The sequence below is a fragment of the Dromiciops gliroides genome, chromosome 2 (genome assembly GCF_019393635.1).
Source record: "Dromiciops gliroides isolate mDroGli1 chromosome 2, mDroGli1.pri, whole genome shotgun sequence".
Classification (NCBI taxonomy): domain Eukaryota; kingdom Metazoa; phylum Chordata; class Mammalia; order Microbiotheria; family Microbiotheriidae; genus Dromiciops; species Dromiciops gliroides.
The window spans coordinates 654,958,797-654,977,814 of record NC_057862.1 but is presented as its reverse complement, the minus strand read 5'-3'; the positions used below and the strand labels follow the sequence as shown (position 1 = coordinate 654,977,814).

General features: G+C 39.4%; 1 pseudogene; it reads right to left on the bottom strand.

The window, feature by feature from the left end:
• Positions 1 to 14,287: 14,287 nt before the first annotated feature.
• Positions 14,288 to 18,898, bottom strand: LOC122739478 (annotated as a pseudogene).
• Between the last annotated feature and the right edge of the window lie 120 nt (positions 18,899 to 19,018).

The following is a 19,018-nucleotide window of genomic DNA, read 5'->3' as shown; positions in this document are numbered from 1 at the left end:
CAGGTCCTCCTGAATCCAGGGCCCGTGCTTTATCCAATGTACCACCTAGCTGCCCCTCTGCTTTATCTTCTTTATGCTGGTAGCCAGGGGAAACATTCCATGGAAAACATTCTTTTTCTTCAGGGAACCAAGTGTAGAGCTGGCTTGTGGTATGGGGATTTCCAAGCCCGGGTTCCTACAGAACCCCACCCCCCAAAATCTCATCCACCATTAGACTGAGGGATCAACAAGTGAGTAGCCATATTGAAAGGAAAAAAATTTGTGTGCCCTAAGGAAGACTGCTCCCCAGTAGTAGCATCAGCCTCTTGGGGGTATAGATAGGGTTTTTAGGTTCACTTTCAGTAAATAATCAGCAGCATTCTATGACAGAAAAAAATGAGGAAAGTCCAAGACTTGAGGTCACTGGAGTTGCTAAAAGTCAGGTTTGTTCCTTTGCATTTTTCAGTGGTAAGTCATCAGAATATCCTGCATTGTCAGTATTTCTCCGAGATTTTAAAATCAGAATAAATTTAAAAATAGAATCATCTGAGATAATTTGAAAATTTGAAAATTACTGGACTACCTGAAAGCCATAATCAAAAGAAAGAGTCTAGACATCATCTTCTAAGAAATTGACAGGGAAAATTGTCCTGATATTTTAGAAGCAGAAGGTAAAATAGAAATTGAAAGAATCCAATGATCACCTCCTGAAAGAAATCCTAAAATGAAAACTCCCAGGAGTATTATAGCCAAATTCCAGAGCTCCCAGGTCAAGGAGAAAATATTGCATGCAGCTGGAAAGAAACAATTCAAGTATTATGGAGCCACAGTCAGGATAACACAAGATCTAGCAGTTTTTACATTAAAAGATGGGAAGGCTTGGAATATGATATTCCAGAGGGCAAAGGAACTGGAATTTCAACCAAGAATAACTTACCCTGCAAAACTGATTATAATCCTTCAGGGGAAAAATGGGAATTCAATGAAAGAGAGGACTTTCGGGCATTCTTTTTTTTTTTTTTTTTTTTTTTTTTTTTTTTTAGTGAGGCAATTGGGGTTAAATGACTTGCCCAGGGTCACACAGCTAGGAAGTGTTAAGTGTCTGAGGCCAGATTTGAACTCAGGTACTCCTGACTCCAGGGCCGGTGCTTTATCCACTGCGCCACCTAGCTGCCCCTTTCGGGCATTCTTGATGAAAAGACCTGAGCTGAATAGAAAATTTGACTTTCAAAGACAAGACTCTAGAGAAGCATAAAAAGGTAAACATGAAAAAGAAATCATAAAGGATATTAAAAGGTTAAACTGTTTACAAGTCTACATGGAAAGATGATACTTGTAACTCATAAGAACTTTCCCATTATTAGGGCAGCTGGATGGAGTATATTTAGACAGAGGACACAGGTGTGAGTTGGATATGAAGGGATAGCTTTAAAAAAATAAAATTAAGGGGTGAGAGAGGAATGCACTGGGAGACAGGGAAAGGGAGAGATGGAATGGGGCACAGTATCTCACATAAAAGAAGAAAGAAAAAGCTTATACAGGGGGAAGAGTGAATAAAGCACTGGCCCTGGATTCAGGAGGACCTGAGTTCAAATCCAGTCTCAGACACTTGACTCTTACTAGCTGTGTGACCTTGGGCAACTTAACTCTCATTGCCCACAATAACAATAATAATTTTTTAAAAAGCTTATACAGTGGAGAGGATTATGGGGGAAGTGCTGGGGAGTGAGTGAACCTTACTCTCATCAGGAGTGGCTCAAAGAGGGAATAACATACACACTCATTTGGGTATAGTAATCTGTCTTACCCTACAGGAAAGTAGGAGAGCAAGGGGATAAGGGGGTGAGGGGTGATAGAAGGAAGGGCAGATTGGGGAAGGGGATAGTCAGAAGCAAAACACTTTTGAGGAAGGACAGAGTGAAAGGAGATAGAAAATAGAGTAAATGTCATGAGGAGGAAATACAGTTAGCAAGAGTAATTGTGAAAAAATTTTGAAGCAAGGTTGTCTGACAAAGGCCTCATTTCTCAAACACATAGAGAACTGAGTCAAATTTATTGAAATAAGAGTCATTCCCCAACTGATAAATGATCAAAGTATATGAAGAGTTTTCAGATGAAACAATCAAAGCTACCTATAACCATATGAAAAAAAAACGCTCTAACTCACTATTGATTAGAAAGATGCAAGTCAAAATAATTCTGGCGTGCTACCTCATACCTATTGGATTGGATAATAGGACAGCAGAGGAAAATTACAAATGTAGGAGATATGAGGAAAATATGACATTAATGCACTGTTGGTGGAGTTGTAAACTGATTCAAATATTCTGCAAAGCAATTTGGAACTATGCCTAAAGGGTTATAAAACCATGCATACTCTTTGACCTAGTAATACCACTACTAGGTTGGTATCTAAAAAGAGATAAAAAACAAAAAGTTGAATTCAAAATTGAGGAGATGTCCATCAATTGAGGAATGGCTGAACAAATTGTGGGATGAGATTATGGTGGAACACTATTGTGTTATAAGAAATGATGAGCAGGATGCTATCGGAAAAACCTGGAAAGACATACATGAGCTGATGCAAAGTGAAATGTACTATATACAAAGTAACACCAATATTTTAAGAAGATCAGCTGTGAATGACTTAGCTATTTTCAGCAATACAATGATCCAAGACAACTCTGAAGGAGCAATCTATCTCCAGAGAAAGAACTGATGGTGCCTGAATACAGATTGAAGCATAATTTTAAAAAAAGGTTTTTTCTTAAGTTTTTTTGTCTGTTTTCTTTCACAACCTGTTTAATGTGGAGATGTTTTGCATGACTACACATGTATAACTTATATTGAATTGCTTAAGTTCTTAAGGGGGCAGGGATTAAGGGAGGAAGAGAATTTGGAACACAAAGTTTTTTAAAATGGACATTAAAAATGTTTTATGGGGGCAGCTAGATGGTGCAGTGGATAAAGCACCAGCCCTGGATTCAGGAGGACCTGAGTTCAGATCCAGCCCCAGACACTTGACAATTACTAGCTGTATGACCCTGGGCAAGTCACTTAACCCTCATTGCCCTGGCCCCCCCCCAATTGTTTTTACATGTAATTGGGGGGGGATTCCCAAATAAATGAATTTTCAAAAAATAGAATCATTCTTGTTCATCTTTCTCATCACTGTGAAGTAGAAACCTCACAGCTGTTTCCTTAGCCTCAAAGCTTACTTTATTTGGGGATCAGTAGAGGTTTTCCCAAAACTCACAGTACTCAAGTCCATCCCCTTCCTTCACACTGTGGTAAAATAATGGAATTTGGCAGATGCCTAGGGGTCCCACTTGAATGACCTAGTACTGTTGGGAAACTGGCTAGGGATGATTGGATATGGGCCACACCTGGCCTGTCCTGAGTGACGTATGCTGCTGATGTCAGCAGGGGAACCACTATCCAATCCAGCTCGAAGGACCTCCCTTTTGGGGGCGGGAGAGTAAAAGTAGAAAAAGGAATGTTCACTGAGGGGAGATCATCTTTCCTGTCGGTGTGCTTCTGAGGAGCAGACTAGAGAGGGGTTTTCCTGTCAGTTTCTCCTGTGGGCCTTGCTAGTTGGCTTTCCTACAGGCTTTTGCTGTTGGTGCTGGCTGCACAGCTGTTTCCTCTTGGAACTATGGACCCCAGGTGGTGAGTTAATAAAATCCAGCTCTTTGAATTAGCTGAGCTGAAAGCGAGTTTGGGTTTTGAGATAGTCTTTGCTAGAGCCAGGAAGATTATCCATTTTCCTCTTTCCCTATTCCCTTATCCTTGACCTTATTAATTTCACCTTTGCTGTGTATTTTATTTCCATTAATAAAACCTGATTTGTTTGTGGAAAAGAGGTTGTTAATCTCCTTTATTAATGGCCTGGGAGAAATAACTAAAAAGGCAGTTCAGAGGGGAGGAAACTTTGGACCTAGAGGTCCCTCATTATTTTCTGAACCCCAATATTATGGTGAACCACCCAATTAACTCTCCCCATATTAAATTTTGACCCTACAACACTTGAAACCAAAACTTAGGAAATTCCAAGGGGGAGCAGAATATAATTTGTCCCATGTCCCTTAGGTACTTGTGATTCTTTTCTTTTCTTTCTTTCTTTTTTTTTTTTAGTGAGGCAATTGGGGTTAAGTGACTTGCCCAGGGTCACACAGCTAGTAAGTGTTAAGTGTCTGAGGCCGGATTTGAACTCAGGTACTCCTGAATCCAGGGCCGGTGCTCTATCCACTGTGCCACCTAGCTGCCCCAATTCTTTTCTTTTTTAATATTCCCCAATGACATGTAAAAACAATATTTAACATTCTTTAAAAAAAATTTGAGTTCCAAATTCTATCCTTCCCTCCCTTCTCTCCACCTTCCCTGAAATATTAAGCAATCTGATATGTTATTGATGCGCAATCATGTAAAATATATTTCAATATTAGTCATTTTGTAGGAAAAAGTTGAAAAAGAAAGAAGAAAGGAAGGAAGAATGAAAGGAAGGAAGAAATAATAAGGAAAAAGAACATGCATCAATCTGTATTCAGACACCATCAGTTTTTTTTTTTTCTGGAGGAAGAATCAGTTATTTCTTATAGTAGATCCTGAGATTTTCTTCTATTTTTTTCCATGTTTCAACTTTGGTCTAATATTTTCAGCATTTTATGGAGTTATTGAATTTGAATTGTTCCACTTTTGAGCATGGTTAGGGACAACAAGAAATCCAGTAGACCTGAAAGGCAAACATCTCTTGTTTTGTGAGAACTTAGCAGGTATCACATCCAAATAGCAGCCCTGAGTGAAACAAGGCTGGCAAATAAAGGTCAGCTTACCAAAGTTAAAGCTGGATACACATTTTTCCAGAGTGGCTGCAGTGAAGGGGAATGCTATGAAGCTGGCATGGATTTTACAATAAAAACTAATCTAGTTGGGGGCAGCTAGGTGGTTCAGTGGATAAAGCACCGGTCTTGGATTCAGGAGGACCTAAGTTCAAATCCAGCCTCAGACACTTGACACTTACTAACTGTGTGACCCTAGGCAAGTCACTTAACCCTCATAGCCCTGCAAAAAAACCAAAACCAAAAACTAATCTAGAAAACAAGCTTATATGCCTTCCCAAAAAAGTGAATGACTCATCCTTGTGATCACCATTTGCAGGAAAGTACCATGCCACTGTCATCATTGCCTATGCTCCTACCGTGATGAACCCTGATGAGATTAAAGAAAAATTTTATGAAGACTTGGAAGTTTTCATTATCAATGTACTGAAAGAGGACACACTTGTAATTCTTGGTGGCTTGAGTAGACACACACTAACATGACAGGGAGTCCTTGTGAGGAATGGAGTCAGAAACAGCACTAGTAACAGCTACTTTCTTTCTTTCTTTCTTTTTTGCGGGGCAATGAGGGTTAAGTAACTTGCCCAAGGTCACACAGCTAGTAAGTGTCAAGTGTCTGAGGCCAGATTTGAACTCAGGTCCTCCTGAATCCAGGTCCAGTGCTTTGTCCACTGTGCCATCTAACTGCCCCCTCAACAGTAACTTTCTATTGAAGACTTGTATATCTCTTGACCTTTGATCACCAAGACTATCTCTCTTAGTCACTGCCCACAAGATTCTTGCTAGAGTTCTCTTTAATAGTCTGTTCCTTCACCTGAAATATGGTTATTGTAAGGCTCAAATTTTAATTGGGGAGTGTTAGTTAGGCGGCTCGCTATAATATTGGGGTAAGGAAGGAGATTAACAGCCTCTCAAAAAAACCCATGAAACAGGGTTTATTAATAAGAACGAACTTAAAACACAAGTAAGAGAAGTAGAATTAAGGACAAGGGAAAAAGGTAATGGGAGAAGGAAAATAATATGACCTGAATCACACTAACCGGACTTCAGCTGTTCCCAAAGAACAAAATGGCTGCGCCCAGTCTATCTCCCTCTCACACACCAGAATGGTGAATCTCCTCCCTTCTCCTCCCCAGGAAATAAGGCGGTCACATACACACAGCCCCAGGATAATTGGCTTGTAGAATGGCCAGCCCCTCAGCTTCCACATGCTGAAGGTCACCTGACTGCCCTCACCAGGCTTCCCATCATTATAATTTGGCCAGGACCATGTAGGCGGCATGAGGTGGGTGGAGCACTGTGCCGGCATGGAGGCGAGGCGCCTGAGCCCTGGCTGGGGCTTCCAATTTCAGCCAAAAGATGGGGTCATAGAAACCTCAAATCACAATTCTTTACATTATCTACTTGAGAGCCAATGAGGCTTCAGAAAGGGCCAAGGAGTGGTCAACATGGTGTTTGCTGCCCAACAACTCCAGGAGAAATGCCAGGAGCACAATGTTTATCAATCTAACCAAAGCCTTTGAGACTGTCAGTCATGAGGTCTTGTGGATAATCATGGTGAACTTTGGCTGCCTGGAGAAGTTCGTCAGTATTGGATGCCAATTTCATAATAGCATGTTTACATGGATTCTGGATGATGGACAGTGCTCTCATACTTTCCCAGTCACTAGTGGCATGAAGCAGGCCTGTGTGTTTGCTCCCATACTTTTTAGTGTGACATTTTGGGCAATGTTGTCAGATAACCTTCAGTGAGCTGAAAACGGTATCAAGGTCATTTACTTCACTGATGGTGAATTATTTAACTTGAAAAGGTTACAAGCTGAGACTAAAATGGAGGAAGAGTTGGTGTGCTATTTTGTGTTTGCAGATAATTGTGCACTCAGTGCAGCCTCTGAGGCTGAGATGCCACAGAATATGGATTGAGTCTCTGCTGCTTGTACTAATTTTGGCGTGGCAATCAAGATCAAGACAACAGAGGTTCTCCACCAACCAGCACTGTACCATCTATATGTGGAGTCATTGGTTACAGGAAATGGAGAAATTTTGAATACCGTGGGTAAGTTCACTTACCTTGACAATATACTTTCCGGGGAGGTCCACATAGATGATGAGGTTGACACATGCATTGCTAGAGTTAGCTCAGCATTTGGGAGGCTCTGAAGGAAAGTGTGGGAGAGAAGTGGTATTAGATTGCTTACCAAACTGAAGGTCTACAGAGCTGTTGTGCTGACTTCATTATTATAGGTCTAGGAAACCTGGACAGCATGCTAGCACCATGCCAGAAAACTGGACTTCTGTTTGAATTCTTAGGAAGATTCCTGGCAAGATAAGGTAGTGGACACTAAGTGAACTGAACTGCCAGCATTCATACTCTTCTGCAGCAAGCACAACTCCAATGGACTGGCCACATTGTTCAAATGCCAAATGACTTTTTATCAGAGAACAAGACAAGGGGCAGCTAGGTGGCGCAGTGGATAGAGCACCAGCCCTGGAGTCAGGAGGACCTGAGTTCAAATCTGTCCTCAGACACTTGACACTAGCTGTGTGACCCTGGGCAAGTCACTTAACCCCAATTGCCTCACCAAAAAAAAAAAATGTCAGAGAACAAGGCAAATGCTCACACGGAGGTCAGAAGGAGCTATATAAGGATATTCTCAAGGTTTCTCTGAATAACTTTGGTATTGCTTGTGAAACATGAAGATACTGGTACAGGACCACACAGCATGGCATGCCTACATCGAAGAAGGCACTATGCTCCAAGAGAAAAGTAGAATTGTAGCAGTTTAAAAGAAATGTGAGATCCACAAATTTAGAGACATCTTTATCCCAAGTGTTCCCACTTGGCCTGACCTGTTGTAGGGCCTTCCAAGCTTATTTTGGTCTGATCAGCCATAGTTGAACACACTGTATATCGACCCTGAAATCATAATGTCATTTTGGTCCTTTTTGAGAACAAAAGACAACAACAGATCAACGGATGGATGTGTGTGTGTGTGTGTGTATGTGTGTATTCTCATTAGTGAGATTGTTGAGTTAAAGGTTTTAACCAATCTTAGGACTCTTGTAATATATTGTCAGGTTACTTTCTAGAAAAATTATGCCAATTTTCATTTGGGTCTAAAATGATTAGTCATTATGGATGACATATAATAGAAAAAGGTCCCAGATGCCCTTCTGGTGAAACCAAGTTTTCTCTTGTCTCCCAAAAGATACTGAGTCTGAAATTCAATGAGATGTCACAAAAAATTAGTTAGGATCTGATTAGTTTTTGCTCAGAAACTGACAATACATGGGAATCGTGTACATGCCATAAAGGAGCATGCTTTAAAATGGTGTGAGGAGTTGAATTCCAAATCAACCAACTCTTTCAGCTAGATGTAGAACTTGAGAAACCCAAGGGGATTTTTTTTTTTGGTTTTTGGTTTTTTGGTTTTTTTGGGTTTTTTGCGGGGCAATGGGGATTAAGTGACTTGCCCAGGGTCACACAGCTGGTAAGTGTCAAGTGTCTGAGGCTGGATTTGAACTCAGGTCCTTCTGAATCCAGGGCCGGTGCTTTATCCACTGTGCCACCTAGCCGCCCCCCCAAGGGGATTTTGAATCTCAGAGGCCATATATCAAAGACCTGTTGGACTGAGAAAGGGAGCTGCCAAGAAAAACAATTTCAAAGTCATGATGTCAGCTCTCTGAAACCTTCACACAAGTGAGGAAGTGATTATTAAAAGCTCAAAGTCTTATGCCATGTTCAAAAGGTTGACTACTCTGGGTCTTACTCTGGTCTGTAATAAAATTGGTCATCAGGAAGTAGATTTATTAAGATGACAGCTCTACTTACCATCTACATGCTTACCCTTGTAGAAAACAAAAAGGAGATTACCACCATTCTTCAAAGATGTTTGTTGTCTTCAAATCACCACACTGAGGGCTTACTCAATGCTAGCTTTCGTTTTGATGAGTGCTGTGACACAGCTGGTCTTTTCCTATCCTCTTTGACTTATGGCTCAAAGGGCATATATCTATTTGGCACGGGGGTAGAGTAGGTAAGTATTTAAAACTGTTGTTATACTTCAATCATTTGGGTATCAGTTTAACTAGTGTAGTCACTTCTTCCACTAATAGAAATCAAAACCAGTCTGAAATTTAGATGGTCTACAGGACCTACTATGGTCAAAAAATCCAACACTCTGAAACCAAACCTCCTCTTGAACGTCTCTGAACCTGGCTGTTTTCTAGCCTGTCACTGAGCCACAGATCAGCGTTGGGTGGGTTCTCTAAATTGGCACTGTGCCCAGGTCAGGAAGTGATATGGTTTTTTTTGTTTGTTTGTTTTTTAATTTTTTAGTGAGGCAATTGGGGTTAAGTGACTTGCCCAGGGTCCCGCAGCTAGTAAGTCTTAAGTGTCTGAGGCTGGATTTGAACTCAGGTATTCCTGAATCTTGGGCTGCTGCTTTAACCACTGTGCCACCTAGCTGCCCCCTCTAAATATATTTCATAGCTAAACTCCCAAGGGTAACATTTGGAGCTTTCTTTCTCTCTGACCCTCAGACCATGAGACTGTCTTTTATTTTTATTGGTTATAATCACAAGTTGTGGCTCCATGGAAGAGCCTGGCAGGTCTCTGAAGCAAACCATTTCCCCTCTCCCCAGGATCTAGAGGAAGGAAGTGTGTGTCAGGGAAGGAGATGAAATGAGGGGAGAGAACCAGAGGAGAAAGGGGATACAAGAGGGGAAGAGAAAAGACCATTTGTCTTTCAGTCAAGGTTCCCATAGTGCCATTTTCTTCTCCAGCTCATTTTATGGACGAGGAAACTAAAGCAAACAGGGTAAAGTGAATTGCCCAGGGTCACAGAGCTAGTAAGTGTCTGAGGGCAGATTTGAAGTCAGGAAGACCTGAAAATTCATCCGCAGACATATATTAGGTGTGTGACCCTGAGCAAATCACTTAACCTCTATCTGCCTCAGTTTTCTCAATTGTAAAATGAGGATAATAATACCTACTTGACAGTTATCTTGAGGATCAAATAAGATAATATTTATAAAGTACTTAGCACAGTGCCTGGCACATAGTAGGTGCTTTAAAATGCTTATTCCCTTTTTTCTTTCCCCTTTATTCCCCCTTTTCAGTCTCCTTGTTTAATGGTAGTGCCCAGAACTGAACACAGTGCTTCAAGTGAGGTTGAACTCAAGCACAAGGCTTTACATTTATTCCTGTTGAATTCCATCTTATTCTCTTCATCCCAGTGCTTGAGCCCGTGAAGATCCTTTAGCAACCTGAATCTTGATAGAGAGTGTGTTAGCCCTCCCTCCTAGCTTGGGGTCCTCTGCAAATCAGGCCAGCATTTGATGAACAGATGTCCTGCAGGTCATTGGGAAAGCCACAATGGACTTCAAGAGCAAAGTTAAGACTAGATTATACACTTTGGGTTCAAACAATTAAACAAGCATTTAATAAATTTGTACTATGTTCAATTGCTTGTACATATACACTGTGGGGGTATTCCTTCTGGTTTTGTGTCTTGGGTTTCCCTGCCTTCATAGTAGCTCTTTATCATTGTCTTTTAAAAAAATCTTATTCTTCTACCTTTATTTCCTAACTTTGGATTTTGTGTTAGGGCTTTGAGGGAACTTCTGGAGGGAATGTTGAGTCCTTGTATGGATCCGATCTATATTATCTGGGTTTCTACAAGTAGTTTTTGCCAAGTCTTGAGCGCTGTGTTTTTCATGGATCTCAGGGGCATTATTAAGCCAGGAATCTGCAATGTTTTATGGTGCCTTAGGTAGTATAAACTAGGGCATAGTCTAATTGCTGTCCTGTTGAGCCAAGCTTTGCAAGATTCTCAACATCAGGTTGTGTCCAGGCAATATGACTACAGGTTTGCCCCTGGTTGGAACTCCAGTAGATAATTGCTGGTCCTATCTTCAAACAACAAATTGGAAGGCTTTGCAGACTTAGGGCAATAGAGGTATAGGCTCACCCTGGTCTACAATCCCTACCTTGGTTCCTCAAATGTTAGTACCAGCCTATGTCTCTAGGCTGAATCAGCAATCTTGCTCTCGGGACAGAGCAACTGAACTGTAGGCCCCTGGTCTACACTTCCCTGTCTTCAGACTCCAGCTTCAGTCCATATTGGACATACAGCTCCACTGGGTTCAGAGCAATATAACTGCCTTTTAACTCCTCATCTAGGTCCCTGCCCATGCACAGTTACATTTCCCATACCTGACAGTTCTAGTTGTGCCTTCCTGGTTAGACCTCATACTGCTGGCTGCCTTCCTATGCTTACTTAGGCTGGAAAATGACCCACCATGGTTGTTCCTTGGATTTCTCAGTTACCACTTGGTCTTGTATTCTTCCTTGATCTTTGTTGGAGTCATTTGCAGAAAGAGCTGGGCTGTATTCTTTCCTACTCTCCCATCTTTGACAGTTTCTCAATTATAATTTATTTAGACGTTTTTCAACTGATGGACACTCTCTTGGTTTCCAGGTCTTTACCTCTACGAAAAGTGCTGACATGGATATTTTTCTACTTATGGGACTTTTCCCTCTTTCCTTCTTTTTTCTTTTCTTTTCTTTTTTTTTTTTAGTGTTGCTGACACAATGCAGTAACTTTTGGGTATAATTCCAAATTGCTTTTGAGAGTGGCTGCATGAGTTCACAGCTCCACAAATGTGTGGCCTGTGCTCTCAAAACCCCTCAAACAATTATCATTTTCCTCTTCTGTCATTTTTGCCAACATGATGGGTGAGAGGCAGAACCTCAGAGTTTTAAATTTTGCATCTATCTTATTAATGGTTTGGAACATCTTCTCATTATTAGTTTTCTTCTTTTGATCCCTGATTGTGCATATCACAACAAGAAATTAGGAAGAAGCAACAAAGTAAAAGGTGTCATCAAGAGAAGAAGAGCTAGTTATGTTATGAAAATGAGGCATAAATGATGGACAGATCACAAATTCCATTGGCATCCTTTTGATATCTGAAGAACTTGAGGAAAGTCTCCAGTATGTTGAGTATAACTCTCCATTAGATGTTATGAGAAGATATGAATGAAAGTCACACATTATCATGCAGGCATGAATGGCTTGCAATTTGCATCACTGGAGGGAATACCCATATCAATGAGAATATATCTCTTGGAAAAGTGTAGTATAAATTACTTTCCTCACAACAACATTACATATCATGTATTATATGATTTTTGTGGTGGGGGTGTCAGGGTGGGGAGGGGGAATGATGTAAGTTGAAGTATTTTTTCTCATTTCATTGATTATAAAACTCAGTATCAGAGAGGTAAAGGGATTTGCCCATGGTCACACAATAATTATCAGAGCTAGAATTTGAACCAAGGACTCCCGATTCTTGATTAGATTCAACAAAGATTTCTCTTAACCACCTACTGAGGACAAGACTACTATGTTTAAAACTCTGTTGACACAAACAAAAATCCTCAAAGAGAAAGAAATTCATTATTAAAAATAAACTCCAGGGCAGCTAGGGGATAAAGCACTGGCCTTGGATTCAGGAGGACCTGAGTTCAAATCCAGCCTCAGACACTTGATACTTAACTAGCTGTGTGATCCTGGACAAGTCACTTAACCCTCATTGCCCTGCAAAAACAAAAACAAAAAACAAAAAATAAACTCCAAGAGCGAGAAATTCTAAAGCAGGGAGATGACATTATATAGTGAAAAGAACACTAGATTTGGAGTTGGAGTTAGAAAACCTAGGTTTAAATCCCACACTGAACTTCAGTTTCATCATATGTCAAATAAAGATGGTAGACTAGATGTTCTTTCCCTATATCCAGAAAAGAGGTGATCCCTAAATGGTGTTATTCACAGTATTACATATAAATGCAATAGTTTGATTCTAATTTTTTGTTTTGTTTTGTTTTTTTAGTGAGGCAATTGGGGTTAAGTGATTTGCCCAGGGTCACACAGCTAGTAAGTGTTAAGTGTCTAAGGCTGGATTTGAACTCAGGTACTCCTGACTCCAGGGCCGGTGCTCTATCCACTGCGCCATTTAGCTGCCCCTGATTCTAATTTAAAACAAAACTTATATAAAAAAAACAAAACCTCAAGGTGAATATCTGTACGAGCTAGATAATCTTCCTTTATTTAGGTGGCTGTGACACATCTTCCTAAAGGCAAATGAATCCTGCCTTGACAGTGAAGGTTGACTCACTAAGGAGGAAGTTCTTAGAGAACAAACATTTTTTCAGGAAATAATTTAAAACTTGAAAAATATCATAATCCTAGACATTCCCAAGGGATTTAGATAAACAATTTGGGTCTAATCTTTAGTTCCAGAAGCATTTGGATTTCAATGGTCAAGGACCTTTCAGCAAAATAAATAGGTGAAATTAGAAGCAGGAAATGAGTTTGAAGTGATTTGTTGTTCATTCTGTCAGGTCTGATTCTTCATGATCCCATGGACCTACTCTCCACCACTATCTCTCAAAGTCTGTCCAAGTTCGTATTTGTTGTTTCCATGACACGATATATCCATCTCATCCTCTGTCATCCCCTTCTCTTTTTGCTTTCAATCTTTCCCAACATCAGGGGCTTTTCCAATGAATCCCATCTTCTCATTATGTGGCCAAAGCATTTAAGGCTTGGCTTTAGTATTTGACCTTCCAGTGAATGGCCTGAATTAATTTCTTTAAGTACTGACTGATTTGATCTCCTTGCTGCTCAAGGGACTCTCCAAAGTCTTCACTAGCACCACAATTTGAAAGTGTCCATTTGCAGACACTTGGCTTTTCTTATAGTCCAACTCTCACAGCCATACATTACTACTGGAAAAAAAAACATAGCTTTGACTATACAGAATTTTGTTGGCAAGGTGATGTCTCTGTTTTTTTAGGATGTTGTTCAGATTCACCATAGCTATATATGCTAGCTATAGCAATAAGACAAGAAAAAGAAATTGAAAGAATAAAAATAGGCAAGGAGGAAACAAAACTATCACTCTTTGAAGAGAATATGGGGGGCAGCTAGGTGGCGCAGTGGATAGAGCACCGGCCCTGGAGTCAGGAGTACCTGAGTTCAAATCCAGCCTCAGACACTTAACACTTACTAGCTGTGTGACCCTGGGCAAGTCACTTAACCCCAATTGCCTCACTAAAAAAAAAAAAGAGAGAGAATATGATGGTGTCAACTAAAAAGCTAGTTGAAACAATGAACAACTTCAGCAAAATTGTAGGATATAAAATAAACCCACATAAATCATTAACATTTCTATATTCAACCAACAAAATCTAGCAGGAAGATACAGAAAGAAAAAATCCATTTAAAATAACTCTAACAGGGAAGCTAGATGGCGCAGTAGATAGAGCACTGGCCCTGGATTCAGGAGGACCTGAGTTCAAATCCAGCCTCAGACATATGACACTTACTAGCTGTGTGACCCTGGGCAAGTCACTTAAACCCTCATTGCCCCCCCTCCCCAAAACCCCAAGCAAAAAAATAAAATTAAATAACTTTAGACAGCAGGTAGCAGCGGGTTTCATAGATGCCACTGTGGCCAATGTAGTGCACCCATTTGACGACATCGTGGTTGCTGTAGTTCAGCTTGGGTTCAAACACCTTTAAGTATCGCACCTTCAGGCCAGAGGGTACAAATGGTACCTCAAAGTTCATGAAGATAGGAGGCTAGGCCCACTTCTTCTTGTCATTGGTTGGTAGCAGCTCAATTTCCGCACTAAGCTGGGATTACTTCATTCCTGCCATGTGCTTGATTTTCCACACGATGACATTTTCGCTGTCCTTATACTTGGCTTGTCCCTTCATGCAGATCACTTGAACTTCACTTGTGTTCAGCTGGCTTTGGGATCCAGGCCTCAATTTTCTGGGCCAGCAAAGAAGGCTTGAAGTTGGACTTAATGACAATTTTGACCTCTAGTTTGGTTTGTCCCACCTCATGCACCAGAGGGATCACTGGGAAAGGAAAGATGATGTCCTTGGTGGTCTGCCACCTCATAAACTCAAACTCTCCATTGGGAGGGAGGAAACTGATGCTTCATTCAGAGTCAAACTTGTTGAGCCGCATTCACTGGTGGAAGGTGTGGTCATCAATGGTGATGGACTGCTTCCTACTCGTGCCAGTCTCATCAGCCATGCCCTTGCCCTGTTTCTCAATGACAATCTTGTCATTCATCCTGAACTTGCACTCGGACATGCCACTTAGATAGCTCTTCATCACCACCCAGCCTCACATCCGAGCGCTTAGCACCTGCCCTTGAGGAGACATAAGCAGAAAAATCCATTGTGCTTTATATAAAATCAAAGCAACAGCAAGAATAGACCTAATTAAAAGAGATAAACAAGGAAACTACAGCTTGCTGAAAACCACTAAAGCTAATGAATTAATATCAATATTAAACAAATATGCACCAAATGGCATAGTGTTGAATTTTTAAAAATTTAATGGCTTTTATTATACAAAGAAAGGATTTTACACAGTAAAAAAAAGTAATCTCTAAAATGAAAAGAGCCAGGTTGGGAACAGTAATTGCAGTAAGTATATTAGATACAGGTATTACACTTAGAATCTGTAAGGAAGTGATACATATCTATAAAATTGACTCTGCCTATTGGGAAAATGGCCAAAGGGATGGATAAACTCATGTGAATGAGGAAATACAAACATGAAAAGATATGTAAATATTTATTAGAGAAATTGAAATCAAGAAAAGCTTAATATACAAATATCCATTCATTTGAATAGGAAAAAATAACAAAAAAATTATCAAATCTAGTATTGGTGGGATTCTGGGGAAGTAGGCATACCAATACATTGATGACTAGCCTGGCACAAAAATACACTTTGGAAAACAAAATTCATTTAAGTCCTAAAATTAATAACACATTTGGACCCAACTATTCCAATTTTATTCCAAAAGCACCATAAAAAGGACTCATTTGTATAAAATATTCACACTTCTATAGTTACAAAAATTTAGAAAAAAAAAACCAACAAGTAGAGATGGCTGAATAAATTATGACATTAATATAATGGTTTATTATGGTAGTATAAAAATAAAAATATGAAGCATACCAGGAAGTATAGAAATATCTATACAAAGTGATGCAATGAGATTAGCAAAACCAGAACTGTACAACTACAACTGTTTTTTTTTTTTTTTTTGCAGGGCAATGGGGGTTAAGTGACTTGCCCAGGGTCACACAGCTAGTAAATGTCAAATATCTGAGGCTGGATTTGAACTCAGGTATTCCTGAATCCAGGGCTGGTGCTTTATCCACTGTGCCACCTAGCTGCCCCAACTACAACTATTTTTAAAAAATAAATATAGAGATAACAGAAACTAAGCTACCTGGATGGGAAAGAAGAAAGGGAATAAGAATTTTTATAGGGGGCAGCTAGGTGGCGCAGTAGATAAAGCATTGGCCCTGGATTCAGGAGGACCTGAGTTAAAATCCAGCCTCAGACACTTGACACTCACTAGCTGTGTGACCCTGGGCAAGTCACTTAGCCCTCATTGCCCTGTCCCCCCACCCCCCAATTTATAGTGCCTAGGAGGTGCTAAATACTTTTAACAAGCATTATCTCATTTGATTCTCACAGCTGTGGTGCTCATCCCCATTTTACAATTGAGGAAACTGAGGTAAACAGGTTAAATTACTTCCCCAGGATCACAGATATTTAGTAGATAGGTCTGGATTTCTTCCTGACTCCATGACTAGATCTATCTACTGCACCATCAGTTGTTTTTGAAGGAACACTGAGCAAAAGCATTTTGTTTCTTTTTTGTTAGATGTGCTTTGAAAGTGTAGATTATGGGGCAGCTAGGTGGCACAGTAGATCGAGCACTGGCCCTGGAGTCAGGAGGACCTGAGTTCACTTGACACTTACAAGGTGTAAACCCAATAGCCTCACCAAAAAAAAGTGTAGACTATTTCATTGTTTGTATTTTTTTTTTTTTTTGGTGAGGCAATTGGGATTAAGTGACTTGCCCTGGGTCACACAGCTAATAAGTGTCAAGTGTCTGAGGCTGGATTTGTATTTTTGATTGATGAAATTTATTTGGTTCTACCTTAAGTGCTAAAAGTTTATATAAGATTTTGTTTATTTTTATAAATTGTTTTATGTTTTTGTTTAGAATTTTTATTTTCCCCCCAAATTACATGTAAAAACAAATTTTAACATCGATTTTTGAAACTTTCTGTTCATAATTTTCTTCCTCCCTCCCCAACCCCCCTTAATAACTCAAGCAATTCAATATAAGTTATGGATGTGTAGTCACACAAAACATTTCCACAATAGTCAGCTTGTGAAAAAAACAACAGACCAAAAAACTTTAGAAAAAGGAACTAACAAAAAATTATGCTTCATTCTTTATTCAGAAACTATCAGTTCTTTCTCTGTAGATGAACTGAATTTTTCATAAGTCCTTCAGAGTTGTCTTGGATCATTGTATTGCTGAAAATAACTAAGTCATTCACAGCAGATCATCTTACAATTATTGCTGTTATTTTGTATATAGCACATTTCACTTTGCATCAGCTCATGTATGTCTTTCCAGGTTTTTTGATAGCATCCTGCTCATTGTTTCTTATAGCACAATAGTGTTCTACCATAATCTCATCCCACAATTTGTTTAGCTATTCTTCAATTGATGGGCATCTCCCCAGTTTCGGACTCAACTTTAAAAAATATATATATCTTTTAGAATACCAACCTGGTAGTATTAAATGAATATTTAGTGGATTATTATGCTATAAAATTATATTCAATAAAGGGCCTCTGAAGTAAAGATTAAGATATAATTGGAAACTAAATAACTTAATCCTAAAGAATAAATAGGTCGGGGGCAGCTAGGTGGTGCAGTGGATAGAGCACCGGCCCTGGAGTCAGGGGTACCTGAGTTCAAATCTTATCTCAGACACTTGACACTTACTAGCTGTGTGACCCTGGGCAAGTCACTTAACCCCAATTGCCTAAAAAAAAAAAAAGAATGAATAGGTCAAAGAAAAATCATAAAAACAATAAAAATTTAATTAAAGATATTAGCAAAAATGAGACAACATACCAACATTTTAAAAAATTTAGCCAAAACAGTACTTAGGGGAAATTTTATATCTCTAAATATTTTCATCAATGAAAAAAGAAAGAATAGATTGATGAATTTGGCATGCAACTAAAAAAAACCCCACTAGAAAACCAACAAATTAAACTTCTCCCAATTAAACACCAAAATAGAAATCCTGAAAATCAAAGGAAAGATCAATAAAATTGACAGTAAAACCAAAATATTGAATTAACAAATAAAATAAGAATCTGGGTTTTTAAAAAATAGATGTCATTAGCTAGTGATTTTTTTAATCATAAAAGTATTTTTATTATTTTCCAGTTACATGCAAAGATAGTTTTCAACATTTATTTTCATAAGATTTTTAGTTGCAAATTTTTTCCCTTCCCTCCTTTCCCTCCCCCAAGACAGAAAGCAATCTGATATAGGTTATGTATGTATAATCACATTAAACATATTTTTGCATTAGTTATGCTATAAAAGAAGAATCAGAACACAAGGGAAAAATCTCAAAAAAGAAAAAAACAGCCAAAAAGTAGAAATAGTATGGTTCAATCTACATTCAGAATCCACAGTGTTGCTTTTTTTTTCTCTCTTTTTTTCCGTGTTTTTTTTTTTTTTTTTTTTGGTGAGGCAATTGGGGTCAAGTGACTTGCCCACGGTCACACAGCTAGTAAGTGTCAAGTGTCTGAGGCCGGATTAGAACTCAGGTACTCCTGACTCCAGGGCCGGTGCTCTATCCACTGTGCCACCTAGCTGCCCCCAGTGTTGCTTTTTTTTTTTCCTGGATGTGGAGAACATTTTCCATCATGAGTTCTTTGGAATTGTCTTTGATCATTGCACTGCTGAGAGGAGCCAAGTCTATAACAGTCGATCATTATACAATGTTGCTGTTACTATGTACAATGTTCTCCTGGTTCTGCTCACTTCACTCAGCATCAGTTCACTTAAGTCTTTCCAGTTTCTCTGACATCTGCCTGCTTATCATTTCTTACAGCACAACTTGTTCAACCATACCTGAATTGATAAGCATCCGCTCAATTTCCAATTCTTTGCCACCACAAAGAGAGCTGCTAAAAATATTTTTGTACATATGGGTACTTTCCCCTTTTCTATGATCTATTTGGAATACAGAACTAGTAGTGGTATTACG